The sequence below is a fragment of the Odocoileus virginianus genome, chromosome 14 (genome assembly GCF_023699985.2).
Source record: "Odocoileus virginianus isolate 20LAN1187 ecotype Illinois chromosome 14, Ovbor_1.2, whole genome shotgun sequence".
NCBI lineage: Eukaryota > Metazoa > Chordata > Mammalia > Artiodactyla > Cervidae > Odocoileus > Odocoileus virginianus.
This window is the reverse complement of record NC_069687.1, coordinates 39,530,886-39,545,380: the sequence shown is the minus strand read 5'-3', so window position 1 is coordinate 39,545,380 and position 14,495 is coordinate 39,530,886. Positions and strand designations below refer to the sequence as shown.

Here is a 14,495-nt window from a genome sequence, read left to right as displayed (position 1 = left end):
AGACATCCTGGAATGTGAAGTCAAGTGGACCTTAGAAAGCATCATTATGAACAAAGCTAGTGGAGGTGATGGAATTCCAGTTGAGCTATTGCAAATCCTGAAAGATGATGCTGTGAAAGTGCTGCACTCAATATGTCAGCAAATTTGGAAAACTCAGCATTGGCCACAGGACTGGAAAAGGTCCATTTTCATTCCAATCGCCAAAGAAAGGCAATGCCAAAGAATGCTCAAACTACCACACAATTGCACTCATCTCTCACACTAGTAAAGTAATGCTCAAAATTCTCCAAATCAGGCTTCAACAGTATGTGAACTATGAACTTCCAGATGTTCAAGCTGGTTTTAGAAAATGCAGAGGAACCAGAGATCAAATTCCAACATTCATTGGATCATTGAAAAAGCAAGAAAGTTCCAGAAAAACATCTACTTGTGCTTTATTGACTGCGTCAAAGCCTTTGACTGTGTGGATCACAACAAACTGTGGAATGTGCTTAAAGAAGTAGGAATACCAGACCACCTTACCTGCCTCCTGAGAAATCTGTATGTAGGTCAAGAAGCACCAGTTAGAACTGGACATGGAACAACAGACTGGTTCTAACTTGGGTTAGAACTTGGGTCAAGGCTGTGTATTGTCACCCTGCTTATTCAACTTATATGCAGAGTACATCATGTGAAATGCCAGGCTGGCTGAAGCACAAGCTGGAATCCAGATTGCTGGAAGGAATATCAATAACCTCCGATATGCAGATGACACTACCCTTATGGCAGAAAGCAAAGAAGAACTAAAGATCCTCTTGATAAAAGTGAAAGAGGAGAGTGAAAAAGTTGGCTTAAGACTCAACATTTATAAAACTAAGATCATGGCATCTGGTCCCATCACTTTATGGCAAATAGGTGGGGAAACAATGGAAACAGTGAGAGACTTTAATTTCTTGTGCTCTAAAGTAACTGCAGATGGTGACAGCAGCCATGAAATTAAAATACACTTACTCCTTGGAAGAAAAGCTGTTACCAACCTAGATAGCATGTTAAAAAGCAGACATTACTTTGCCAGCAAAGGTCCATCTAGTCAATGTTTTGGTTTCTTTTCTCCAGTAGTTATATATGGATGTGAGATTTGTACTATTAAGAAAGCTAAATGCCAAAGAATTGATGCTTTTGAACTGTGGTGTTGGAGAAGACTCTTGAGAGTCCTTTGGACTGCAAGGAGATCCAACCAGTCCATCCTAAAAGAGATCAGTCCTGAATATTCATTGGTAGGATTGATGTTGAGGCTGAAACTCCAATACTTTGGCCACCTGATACAAAGAACTGACTCATTTGAAAAGACCCTGATGCCCAGAAAGATTGAAGGCAAGGTGGGATGAGAAGGGGATGACAGAGGATGAGATGGTTGGATAGCATCACCAACTCGATGGACATGAGTTTGAGTAAGCTCTGGAAGTTGGTGATAGACAGGGAAGCCTGGCATGCTATAGTTGATGGGGTCATGAAGAGTCAGACTCAACTAAGCAACTGATCTAACCTGAAAGATAAAATGTCTTGGAGAGAGATGATTGTCCTGTAAACCAGATCTATAGCTTAGGCTGCTGGTTACATAGAGAAGGTGTGGATAGAGAAGGGAGTATGTTTTCATACTGAAAACAGTATGAAAACTGAGTTGAGTTGTATTGTGTCATTTTCTAATGTGAAAACTGAGTTGAGTATTTATTGTTTTCTAACGTGAGCAGTGTGACTTAGTCTTACTGAGCCCCTCCGAGTAACCATGCAGAGAGAAGCCTGTTCTCAGTTTTGAGTAAGCTGTGTCTGCTGTGCTTTTGAGCCATTTTTTGAAGGAAGATCCTTAAGAGAAAGGTGGACTTACAAGTCTAGAGATCAGGAGTTAGTTCGTTACTGGAGCCGTTGATTTGGATATTAGTATGTTGATAGTGACTGGAATCGTGTGAGCAGAAAGAGTTTGCTTAAGAAAATATGTGAGGTGAAAAAAATTTTTAAAGGCCTTCGGCACAATTCTTGAAAGACCAACAATGAAAAATATATCAACAAGTAAGACTTCAGAGGGAAGCCAGAGAGAAGAAAGAAAATAGGAAGAGAAGATACATGGAGATACTAATAAATAAGATACGTCTAAAAGGAAGGAATAAATAGTAATGTCTTAGTTTGGGTTGTCCTATAAAAGCCTAAGAAAAGGATTTGGGTGTGTAGTAATTTCAAGAGGAAAATACGGGGATACAGGGAGAGTAAGGCTGAAGGAAAAAAGAAAACCAGTGACATGCATTTTATTGCTTTAATTCACTTAATTGTGTCCAGCAAGAATACCGGTAATAGGTTGCCATTTCATAGTCCAGGGTATCTTCCTGATCCAAGGATTGAACCAGTGTCTCCTTCATCTCCTGCATTGGCAGGCAGATTCTTTACCACTGAGCCACCTGGGAATCTCCACATTTTATTGAGTTGTTTTCTAATGTGAAAACTGAGTTGAGTATTTATTGAGTTGTTTTCTATTGTGGGCAAGTATGACTTAATCTTACTGAGACTCTCTGAAGAGCCACGCAGAATGTTCCTTATAATTGTCTTTTCAAAAGTTAAGAGGTGATATCCATAATCATTAAACTCAAGTCCCTCATTGGTTGAATATTACCTACTTTTCCCCCCATCTCCAAACTGCCATACAACTCTAGCTGGAGATGAGCAAGTTTTCTAGGCTTATCAGAAAGTCATGAGTCAGAAATCTTGATGGACTCTCCACCATAGTTATAGGTGAGGGTAGAGTTGTCCAGCTTACAGGAATAGAGGCATTGCCTGGGGCATCATTCATGTCTGCTACTAATTTTCAATGCTGTTCATATAATAAAAAAGTCTTTGCAAAGTATTGGATTATTGGTAATCATTGGGAAATTTTGGAAATGTAAGAGGATTATTAAGGAATAGAAGGAATGGAAGCTATTTGAAGTTTGAAGTTTCAGTGTGTAAGCTCAATGAAAAGAGGACAATGAAATGATGAGTGTAGACCACTCTTTCAATACATTGATTGAGAAAAGGAAGGAGAAAAATAGAGTGGTAGATGGAGAGCTACTTGTGCTCAATTGAGAGGAACTTTTTGAAGACAAGAATATCATGTAGTGAATTAAGAGCAAGAACTTTGGATCCAGATTGCCTGGGTTCAAATCCTGGCTACAATACTAACTAACTGAGTAACTTTGCATATATTATTTAAATTATCTGTTCCTCAGTTTCATCATCTGTAACATAAACATAATGGGAATAACTAAATGGCAACTCACTGCAGTATTCTTGCCTGGAGAATTCCATGGACAGAGAAGCCTGGAAGGCTACAGTCCATACAGTTCATGGGGTGGCAAAGAATCAAACACAACTGAGTGACTAACACTTTCACTTTCCTAAAGTTGTTGTAAGGATTAAACAAGTAAATGTGAGTGCTGTTCAGTCGAGTTCTTGGAAAATCGTTTGTAATATCCAAGGATTAGATATTATTTTTATTACTATTAACTGGAGAGGTGGTTATTGTTTAGTCACTAACTTGTGTCCAACTCTTTGCAAGCCCATGGACTATAGCATGCCAGCCTTCCCTGTCCTTCACTGTCTCCTGGAGTTTGCTCAAACTCATGTTCATTAAAATGGTAGAGAAGTGAGTTTATTTAAAAGCTATTTGGCTGGAGCCAACCATACAGAGAGAACACTGAACATACAAGATAGAAAGTATAGCGGATAGGGTAATGGTTCTTTGGAGGGGTGAGGAAATGATATCCAAACACAATTGAACAATTAGTTTCATATGAGAGAAAAGACACTTTTTCCATTATGGCAAGAGGAAGAAGAAAAGAGGGGAAAATATAAGTAAGTTTCTAAATGAGTTAACGGATGTACTCGTGTGAAGGCTCCTATTCCTCTGAAGTTTTAGGTAAGGTGATTACCTATAAATGAAAGAATTTGTTGGGGGAGGGAAGTGAAAGTGTTTCGACAGCATAGAATGCTATAAATTGTCCTATTAAAAAATGAAAAATAACTGAAGAAAGAAGTGAAAGACAAGGGAGAAAGGAAAAGATATACCCAAGTGAATGCAGAGTTCCAAAGAATAACAAGGAGAAATAAGAAGGACTTCTTAGATGAGCAATGTGAAGAAATAGAGAAAAACAGTAGAATAGGAAAGACTGGAGATCTATTCAAAGAAATTGGAGAAATCAAGGGAACATTTCATACAAGGATGGGCATGATAAAGGACAGAAACAAAAGGACCTAACAGAAGCAAACGAGATTAAGAAAATGCAACAATACACAGAAGAACTATACAAAAAAGGTCTTATGACCTGGATGACTATGATAGTATGTCACTCATCTAGAGCCAGACATCCTGGAATATGAAGTCAAGAGGGCCTTAGGAAGCAATGCTGCAAACCAAGCTAGAGGAGGTGATGGCATTCCAGCTGAACTCTTTCAAATCCTAAGAGTATGCTGTTAAATTGGTGTACTCAATATCCTAGCAATTTTGAAAAACTCGGCAGTGGCCACAGGACTGGAAAAAGTCAGTTTTCATTTCAATTCCAAAGAAGGGCAATGCCAAAGAATGTTCAGACTACCATACAGTTGCTCTCATTTCACACGGTGACAAAGTTATGCTCAAAATCCTTCAAGCAATGCTTCAACAATACATGAACAGAGAACTTTTGATGTATAAGCTGGGTTTAGAAAAGGCAGAGGAACAATAGGTCAAATTGCCAATATTCGTGGATTATGGAAAGCAAGGGAATTCCAGACAAGCATCTCCTTCTTTTTCATTGACTATTTTAAAGCCCTTGACTGTATGGATCACAATGAACTGTGGGAAATTCAATATATGAGAGTACCAGACCACCTGACCTGTCTCCTGAGAAACCTGTCTGCAGGTCAAAAAGCAACAGTTAGAACTGGGCATGGAACAACAGGCTGGTTCAAAATTGGGAAAGCAGTATGACAAGCCTATGTGTTGTCACCCTGTTTATTTAACTTATATGCAAAGTACATCATGTGAAATGCTGGGATGGATGAATCACAAGCTGGAATTATGATTGCTTGGAGAAATGTCAACAACCTCAGATAAATACATGATATCACTGTAATGGCAGAAAGTGAAGAGGAACTCAAAAGCCTCTTGATGAGGGTGAAAGTAGAGTGAATAAGATCACTTAAAATGCAACATTCAAAAAACAAAGATCATGACATTGGATCTCCTCACTTAATGGCAAACAGAGGAAAAAGTGGAAGCAGGGACAAATTTTACTTCCCTGGGCTCCAAAATCACTGCAGACAGTGACTATAGCCATGAAATTAAAGACACCTGATCCTTGGAAGGAGAGCTTTGGCAACCCTAGACAGCATAATGAAAAGCAGAAACATCACTTTGCTGACAAAGGTCCATATAGTCAAAGCTACAGTTTTTCCAGTACTCATGAAAAGATGTGAGTTGGATGATAAAGAAGGCTGAGTGCCAAAGAATTGATACTTTCAAATAGTGGTGTGGAGAAGACTCTTAAGAGTCCCTGAGATAGCAAGAAGATCCCACCAGTCAGTCCTAAAAGAAATCAATCCTGAATATTCATTGGAAGAACTGTTGCTAAAGCTGAATCTCCAATACTTCGGCCACCTGATGTGAGGAGCCAACTCATTGGAAAAGACGTTGATGGTGGGAAAGACAGTGGGCAGGAGAAGAAGGCAGTGAGAGAGGATGAGATGATTGGTTGGCATCACTGACTCAATGGACATGAATTTGAGCAAACTCTGAGATAGTGGAGGACAGAGGAGCCTGGCAAGCCACAATCTGTGGGGTTGCAGATAGTTGAACATGACTTAGAGATTGAACAGCAACATTGAAAAATGAAAGAGTGATTAGATGATCATGGTATGTCAATCTGTACTCTTGTTGAATTAAGGATCAAAATCATTTTCTTATATGCACCCACAAAGAGAGACACACAAACACACAGATTGAGAAAAATTGCAGTAATAGCAATCAAAGCCTTCAGAGCAGGAAGGCACTCTAAAGGATTTCCGAAGTATCCAAGCACATATTTTAACTGTTATAATGATAATAATGACTGTTCAATTTCTGGCAGTCATCTATCCCCCTTGACCTCTATTCTATAATTGCTAAAAATTAACTTTCTAAAATTGTTTTACATGAACAATTTATTTTGTAGTTAAGCATTTTCTTCTAATTGCTAAATACATTGAATTCTCATTACTGCTATGATTTTCCATTACTTGCTCAATTAAGTCTTAAACAGTTTTTCTCTGACTTTTGTCAAACTTTTTTGAAATCTGGCCATTTTCAAACCAAAAATACAAAAAGAAAGAAAGAGAAAGAAAAGGAAGAAGGGAGGGTGGAAGGAAAGAAGGAAAAGATATGATATACAATTTCCAATTTTTTAAAAATCTTGCTTTTATATTCAAATACATTTTGTGAAATATCTACATAGATAGTACTAGTTTTCATACACAAGAGGTCAAGTGTCTGCTTATAATGGAAGATCATTCTGGGTGGAAGGATAACTATTTTTATCTAGTAACATTTTCTGTAAGAATTTTAAGATCACCTGTTAGGTGGTAAATTTGATAGATTTCCAGGTCAAATTGATACATATTCATTATCACAAAAATCTTTCCCCATATTCTTACAGCTAAAGAATTCACTCTCTTATAGAGAAACCCATATTTGATTTCCAGCTTTCCAAAAAGACAAAGTAGAATGAAGAAAAAAAAGGAAGTATTTCACACAGATTTCTGCAGGAAAAAAAACAAAACTTTACAACCATGGAAAATGTACCATTAGCTTTTAATTTTGTTTACATTTAATATGTTGAAAGTCAAATTTAGGTGTATTTGGATTCATTTGTTATCATATGACTTAATCTATATTGTTGCTTGAAAGGATTTCACATAGTAACGAGGAATCCATTTTTGCTAAAAGAAACCTTTTCTTTAGTAATATGAATTGAACATTTTGCTGTTTATAACATTATTTTTGAAAATGATTCAATCTGCTGTAAATATTTTAGAAATAGTACTTGGTAAACTCACTTGCATGAAACCTAGCTTTTAATGTATATATAAAAAGGGATTCTTTTTTTTTTAATGTAATAACAAAATAGATTCATTTACCATGTAAAGAAATGACAAAGTTGAAAATATCTTTGGAAAGTTATGATAGCTTAGTCATAAATCCAATAATGATTGGGTTAAACATTAAAAAAACAAAAAAGCTTGGTCTTAATGGGAAATTTTAAATACTTTTATTGATTACTATTTTTCTCATTATATTTAAAATTTATAACATCTAATCATTTGAAAATAAAACTTACACTAATTTTTATTCTGTAAGAAAAGCATCATTTTTATATGTTGTATTTATATTGCACATAAGATGTATTTTAATTCAATTGGATTTTTAAGCTATTTGCTATTTAGTGATTTTCCCAACAATTACTTGTAAATAGAACAATGTTTTAATAGCATGACTAAATTATACAATGGTTTATACTGACACATAATGCATTTTTTGTTATTCATTGACCTTTATTGTCCTTTGCAAAGAAGTTTTATTCTTCTATTTTTCAAAATAAAACTATTCTGAAGATAACACAGTGAAAAATACGTTTTTAGAAATAAGAATTGCAGCCATGTGATTTTGAATATCACAATAAGTGTAGAGATTTTAAGGAGGATCTTATGGTATTAATAATATCTATCTCTGTAGCAAAACTGTACTTATGTCAGGAAATGAGGGCTGTAAAAAGCCCTCATGCTTTAATGAGTTTTAGAGGCAATACTAAAGGTGCTTAGTGAGTTACACCTTTTTTTTCCTCTTGTTTGTTTTTGAATTAAAATTTATTTTTGGTGTATGCTGAAAATGTAGAATACATACTATATGTAATGATAAGTAAAAACTTTAAATGTCTTTTATTTTGCCTATATTTGGTATAATGATCTGTGTAATACTTTTCTTTTTTGCCTATTTTTAAGACAGTTAAATGAACCTTATGAATTATGTGAGTAAAACAGAATATTCTGGAAATGTATCATAAAGTAGCTATCATCAAATATATTCTGAAGAGAACAAGCGTGCTAAGTTGCTTCAATCATATCCAACTCTTTGAGATCCTGTGGACTGTATCCCTCCAGGCTACTTGTCCATGGATTTTCCAGGCAAAAATACTAGAGTGGGTTGCCATTTCCTTCGCCAAGGGATTTTCCCAGTGCAGGGATTGAACCTAAGTCTCTTATGTCTCCTGCCTTGGCAGGCATATTCTTTACCACTAGCACCACCTGGAAAGCCCTTAATAACAATGTTTGTGCATGCTAAAAAGAATAACTTATTTTGGTTGGCATATGTTTTTGAAACTCACTTTATATATATATGTATGCATATATATATTATATAATACATATATATTAACAGATATCTATTGATGATTATCCATAGTCAGTTTATTATTTGAAGCACTGATTATTTTCAAATCATTTTATTAAACTAAAACTAAATTTATTATCTAATAAAATTCCATATAAATAGCTTGAGGAATGTAGTGTTTGTATATACTACTATTAATTAAGCAAAGTATATTCTTAGCCATAAAACTGGTAGTGCTTTCATATGAAATATGAAAGACACTTCCTTTACCAGGGCATAGTGAACAAAAGAGAATGCATGAGGCAAAGCATGATTGGCCCATATAGGCCAAGGAAGTTGGACTTGATCCTGAGAGGCTATTAAAAGGCTTTAAGAAAAGGAGTGACAATAAGCCTAACATTTTAAAAAGACTTCTCTGGGATTATGAAAAATGAATTAGGATTGTAAGAAGGCATGTGCAAATAGATACAGAGAATGTGGTTAGAAAGCTAGGAATTAATTTAAAGGATAAATAAAGTTACTTTGACTAGAATGGTAATAATGGTGATGTAGGGGAAAGGCAAATTATTAAAACTTTGGCAGGTCAAATTTACATAATTTGGGAATGTCTTGAAGATTAGGATGAGGGAGTTATTTTTGTTTAGTCACTGCTCCTCTGTCCATCAGATCTTCCAGGCAAGAATACTGGAGTAAGCTGCCATTTCCTTCTCCAAGGGATCTTCCCAACCTGGGGATTGAACTGGAGTCTCCTGTGTTGGCAGACATATCTTTCACCATTGAGCCACTAAGGAAGCCTAGGATGAAGGAGTGAAAGTAAAAGTCACTCAGTTGTGTCTAGCTCTTTGTGACCCCAAGGGAATTCTCCAGGCCAGAATACTGGATTTATACTGTCCTTGCACTCTTGCCTGGAAAATCCCATGGACAGAGGAACCTGGTAGGCTACAGTCCATGGGGTTGCAAAGAGTCAGACACTGAGCGACTTTACTTACTTACTTTACTTCCCTACTCCAGGGGATCTTTTCAACCCAAGGATCGAACCCAGGTCTCCCTCATTGCAAGGGGATTCTTTACCAGCTGAGCCACAAAGGACTGGGGAATATTAAAATAAGAGTGATTCAATTTTCTGGTAAGGGTATTATTTCATGAACAGAAAAACAGTATAAATGTAATTTAAAGGTTTTTTTTTTTTCTTTTTTTTTTTTCTGAATTGCTTACCTCTATCAAGCCATCATTCTGGCTCTCTGCTTTTAACTAGACCGTGTTAGAGAGATGATCACATTTGCAATTTCCATCTTCACTTCTTATTTCCAGTCACTCGCAAATCATTTGCAACTTGTTTTGAATTGTCCCCGCTCCTGTTGTATACACAGAGTCCAATGAAACTGCCAACTGCAAAGTCACCAGAAACTTTACTGAACCTAACTCAGTGGATACTTTTCAATTCCCCTCTATTGAGGCATCCCAGATTTTTCAGGAATAAAAGGATGCCTTTAAATTACTTATTAATTTCATATGTTGATATATTTCTAACCTGAACACAATAAACTTATGAAAATAAAAGCTCAAAGAAAATGAAAAAATTTTTGGAATTAAAATGAGTTCTAGGAATTTCAGGAAATATTCAAGAGTGCAGGAAAATGTAGAGGAAAAGTAGGGATTATAGGGCAATGTAGGGATAAACACAGAGAAAGAATATATGAAATAAGTGATAGGAAACGTGGACCATATCCAGCTAAGTGAATTCATTATCCCAAAGCTCCACATCCAACTAGAGGAGTTCAACCTAGAATTCTGTCATGTAGTCAGGTTATCAGTCAAGTCTGAGTCTAGCAGAAATATTTTCAGACATAAAAATCATTCAAAAAATCTGTATTCCCACTCAGTAGTTCTAAGTTGTTTACTTGGGGATTGGTTCCAGCAACCTGAATACATAAACCAAAAGAAAAACATAGGATCTAGGAACAGTGAACCCAACCAGGGATCTTGAAGGAAAATCCCTGAAGAAAACTCAATAGATATTGGATAGTACAGGGAAGCTGGAAAAATATGAGACTAAAATAAGAGCTATTTGTGCAAGAAATAAAAGTCATTAAAAATCCATGAAAGAAAGGTAAATGTTATCAAATGCTCCACTTAGCATCATGACACATGATCAGAGTAATGCAGACACTTTATGGGTTTGGTAGGTTCAATTGTGAGTACAAAATTATATCCACTGTTACATCTTAAAAGTAGAGACAACTGAAGTTAGAAAGTAGGATGAAGGAGGAAGTTTGTTATTTCCATCTGGTAAATTTGCCTAGAGTTCTCTGAACAAAAAATAAAGGTATAAATTATGTCAAGTTATAAAGGAGATATAGGGAAGAATTAGCACTAGTAACAGAATTCTAGCTTGAGAAAAGGACTGAAAAGATATGTGGGACTATAAGTAGTTAAACCTCTTTCTTATGGCAAAAATTCAATAAATGATACCTATAATTAATCCATATGAGAAATAGAGACAGAAGCATATTGCTTAGAGATATGGACTAAACACCTTTGGTCACAGGACAGGAATAGAGATTCAGATATAGGGATATAGTGGACATATATAGTGGGGTAAGGAGAGGGTGGGATGAATGCATAAAGTAGGATTGATATATATACACTACCATGTGTCAAATAGATAGCTAGTGGGAAGCTGCTATATGACACAGGGAGCCCAACCTGGCACTCTAGACAACCTAGAGGGGTGGCGTTCAGGATGGATTGGAGAGAGGCTCAAAGCTTAAGGAGGGGATGTATATATATATATATATATATATATACACACACATATACACATATGTGTGTGTGTGCTTAGTCACTCAGTCTTGTCCAACTCCTTGCAACCCCATGGACTGTAGCCCACCAGGCTCCTCTGTCCCTGGGGATTGGATTCTCCAGGCAAGAATACTGCAGTGGGTTGCCATGTCCTCCTCATATATGCGTATCTATCTATATCTATCTATCTATAGATATATATAGTTAGAGCTGATTTGTGTTGTTGTAGGGCAGAAACCAACAAAACATTGTAAAGCAATTATCCTCCAATTAAAAGTAAATAAAAATGATGACATGGGAGAAGTGGGACTGCTGAAATTGACAATGAGTATTTGTAATTGTTATAAACACTCTATTTGAGCTTATTTCTACTATTGTCAGGGAGAAAGAAAATTTCCTCTATCGTTCTAGGTTCTTCCCTTTGGTCTAAGAACTAAATTAACTTGAACCAGTTAACAGGTGAAAACCAAATTTAATTTTTGTTATGTATATGAATCCCACATAATTGCTAGGATCAGAGACCCCACATACAGGGGAGGTTCAGAGACAAAGAAGTAGACTAAGGTATGTATACTATCCTGGGAATGGGAGAAGGATCTGGAACTCTCAAAGACAGGAGGGTAACTCACAGGATGATTAAAAAAGAAGAGGGTTGGTGGGTAGTTAGATGTTTATCCACTCATACAGATGGGGCCACTTAGATAAAATTTATCTCTGGAAATAACTCTTTCTTGGGAAAATTCCCCAATTTAAATTATCCTAGGTAATTAAGCAAAGGGTAATAGTTTATCTTGAGCCAACAGGGTCTCCACTGCCTGTAGCAAAAAAATAGTCAACATGAAAAAGTGATGCATATTGGAGATGCCTCTTCTGAAACCCTATAATATCATGTACATGCATTATATATGTCATATACATGTGTATTATATAATTGTTGCTGCTGCTTTTCATTCACTAAGTCCTGTCCAACTGTTTGTGACAACATGGACTCTAGCATGCCAGGCTTCTCTGTCCTCCACTATCTGTCAGAGTTTGCTCAAATTCATGTCCATCTCATACTCTGTCACTCCCACCTCCTCCTGCCCTCAATCTTTCCCACCATAAAGGTCTATTCCAATGAATTGGTTCTTCCCATCAGGTGGCCAAAGTATTGGGGCTTCACCTTCAGCAACAGTCCTTTCAGTGCATATTCAAGGTTGATTTCCTTTAGGATTTTGATCTCCATGCCGTCTAAGGGACTCTCAAGAATCCTTTCCAGCACCACAATTCGAAAGCATTGATTCTTTGGTGCTCAGTCTTCTTTAGGATCTAACTCTCACACCCATCCATGACTACTGGAAACCATAGCTTTGACTATATGGATCTTTGTCAGCAAAGCGGTGTCTCTAAGCTTTTAATGATGTCTTTATGCTGTCTAGGTTTGTCAAAGCTTTTCTTGCAAGGAGAAAGCATCTTTTAATTTTATGGCTGCAGTCACCATCCACAGTGATTTTGGAGCCCAAAATAATAAAGTCTGTCACTGTTTCCACTTTTTCCTCATCTACTTGCCATGAAGTGATGGGACCAGGTGACATGATCTTAGTATTTTGAATGTTGAGTTTTAAGCCAACTTTTTCACTCTCCTTCATCAAGAGGTTCTTTAGTTCCTCTTTGCTTTCTGCCATTGGGGTGGTACATCTGCATATCTGAGATCATTGATATTTCTCCCTGCAATCTTGATTCCAGCTTGTACTTCGTCCAGCCCAGCATTTCTCATGATGTACTCTGCATATAAGTTAAATAAGCAGGATGACAATATATAGCCTTGTTATACTCCTTTCCCAATTCTGAACCAGTTCTTTGTTCTGTGTCCAGTTCTAATTGCTGTTTAATTACTCTCATGCAGGTTTCTCAAGAGACAGGTAAGGTGGTCTGATACTCCCATCTCTTTAAGAATTTTCCAACTTTATTGTGATCCATACAGTCAAAGCGTTTAGCATAGTCAATAAAGAAGAATTAGATGTTTGTCTGGAACTTCCTTGCTTTCCGTGATCCAATGAATGTTGGCAATTTGATCTCTTGTTCCTCTGACTTTTTTAAACCCAGCTTGTACATGTCAAAGTTCTTGGTTCACATACTGCTGAAGCCTAGCTTGGAGGATTTTGAGCATATCTTTGCTGGCATGTGAAATGAGAGTAATTGTATGGTAGTTTGAACATTCTTTGGCATTGCCCTTCTTTGAGATTTGAATGAAAGCTGTCCTTTTCCAGTCCTGTGGCCACTGCTGAGTTTTCCAAATTTGCAGGTATATTGAGTACAGCACTTTAGCAGCAGCATCTTTTAAGGTTTGAGATAGTCAGCTGGAATTCTGTCACCTCTACTTTGTTCATTATAATGCTTCCTAAGGCCCACTTGACTTCAAACTCCAGGATATCTGGCTCTGGGTGAGTGACCATACCATCATGGTTATCTGGGTCATTAAGATCTATGTTGTGTAGTTCTGTATATTCTTGCCACCTCTTCTCAATCTCTTCTGCTTCTGTTAGGTCCTTACCATTTCTGTCCTTTATTGTGTTCATCCTTGCATCAAATTTTTCCTTTATATCTCCAGTTTTATTGGAGAGATCTCTAGTCTTACCCATTCTATTATTTTCCTCTATTTCTTTGCATTGTTTGTTTCAGAAGGCCATCTTACCTCTCCTTGCTATTCTTTGGAACTCTGCATTCAGTTGGGTATATCTTTCCTTTCTCCCTTGCCTTTTGCTTTTCTTTGCTCAGCTATTGTAAAGCCTCCTTACACAACCACTTTGCCTTCTTCCATTTCTTTTTTCTTTGAAATGGTTTTGGCCACTTCCTCCTATACAATGTTAAGAACCTCTGTCCATAGTTCTTCAGGCACTCTTGTCTACCAAATCTAATCCCTTGACTCTATTTGGCACTCCTACTGTATTATCATAAGGGATTTTATTTAGGTTATACCTGAATGGCCTAGTGGCTTTTCCTATTTTCTTCAATTTTGGCCTGAATTTTGCAATAAGGAGCTCATGATCTGAGCCCCAGTCAGGACCAGGTCTTATTTTTGGTGACTGTACAGAGCTTCTCCATCTTTGACTGCAGAGAACATAATCAGTCTGATTTTGGTGTTGACCATCAGGTGATGTCCATGTGCAGAGCTGTTTCTTGGATTGTTGTTTAAAAAGATATTCGCTATCACCAGTATGTTTTCTTGACAAAGCTCTGTTAGCCTTTACCTTGCTTCATTTTGTCCTTCAAGGCTAAACTTGCCTGTTATTCCTTGTATTCTTGATTT

At 36.8% G+C, this 14,495-nt stretch overlaps 1 protein-coding gene across 1 annotated transcript in view; it reads left to right on the top strand.

The window, feature by feature from the left end:
- The window catches only part of HCN1 (hyperpolarization activated cyclic nucleotide gated potassium channel 1), a 442,363-nt gene that overhangs the window by 338,012 nt on the left and 89,856 nt on the right, over nt 1–14,495 (top strand). The gene's annotated exons all lie outside the window — the stretch shown is intronic.